Source organism: Colobus angolensis, unplaced genomic scaffold, assembly GCF_000951035.1.
Source record: "Colobus angolensis palliatus isolate OR3802 unplaced genomic scaffold, Cang.pa_1.0 Scaffold601, whole genome shotgun sequence".
NCBI classification, from domain to species: domain Eukaryota; kingdom Metazoa; phylum Chordata; class Mammalia; order Primates; family Cercopithecidae; genus Colobus; species Colobus angolensis.
In genome coordinates this window covers 738,369-739,411 of record NW_012119611.1, presented here as the reverse complement: position 1 = coordinate 739,411, position 1,043 = coordinate 738,369, and the positions used below count along the sequence as shown (strand labels likewise).

General features: G+C 56.0%; 1 pseudogene; it reads right to left on the bottom strand.

The window, feature by feature from the left end:
* The window catches only part of LOC105527034, a 5,580-nt pseudogene extending 4,778 nt beyond the window's left edge, over positions 1–802 (bottom strand).
* Between the last annotated feature and the right edge of the window lie 241 nt (positions 803–1,043).

Sequence of the window (1,043 nt, the reverse complement as noted above, 5' to 3'; positions counted from 1 at the left end):
CCGGCGCTGGGGAGAGGCCTGGAAGGCCGCTCCCTCATGTCCCTGGCGGGGAGCCCACCCTGCGGACACCACCGCTAGCTCAGCCTCCAGGCCTCTGGAACCGGGAGGCCACACGTTTCTGGGGCTTCGGCCTCGCCGAAGTCTGTGGTGCTTGGTCACGGCAGCCCCAGGAGACACGGTAAGCCCCTGCCCGTGCCTTGCTGAGCGGCTGTGTCAACAGCGAGCTCTTCCCTGCCACTGGCACAGAAGAAAACCAAGCTGCGTTAACACCCGAGCGACTGTGTGGAAAGACGTATTCTGTGTGTATCAAAGGAATGCGTGCAAATTATAAGCATTTAGGAAATATATTAACATGTAAGGGAAACTTCTCATTACTGGCCACCCAGCTACTCACGTCCCTCCAAATGTTGGCAGGGTGTGCACTCAGAGCTTTTACTTCTCTACTGGGGTCACGCTTTATCCATAAGTTTGGCACCTGGCCTGTTCACACCAACATGCTATAAGGCATGTTGCGTGTGAGATGTTCAAAATGCCAGCTGTGCCGGGCCACGTCGTTACATATGCAGCCTCTTATCTTACCCCAACCTTTGGCAGCTACAAACGATGAAGTCAAGCGCCTCCCCAAAGCCAGAGTCATCGTGAGTGCCCAACTCTCTCTTAGGGTTACGCACCAGGGCTGAGGACACTGCCTACGTGCTTGCTCCATCCCAGCAAATGGCCCCCTCGGAAGGGACGGCATTGCAAGGCCTCTGTCCTGCACCTTGCCGGCAGAGCGCTCACCTAGGGCTTCATCAGTTGCCATTTTCAGATCACTTTTTGCTTGCTGTTGGACTTGGTGTTGTTTTAGTTACCGATGAGGGCGAAACACCTTCTCACTGTGCTTACTGGTCACCCGCACTGCTCTCGTGCGTTGGTTGGCAGGAGGGGGAGCGCGCATAAAACACCAGAGAACGCCACAAGCTCCAGGAGGAATGGGGTTCTGGCTTGTGCATCAAGGGGCCGCAGCCAATAGGGCAGGCAAGCTGGTTCCCTCCCAAGAGTAA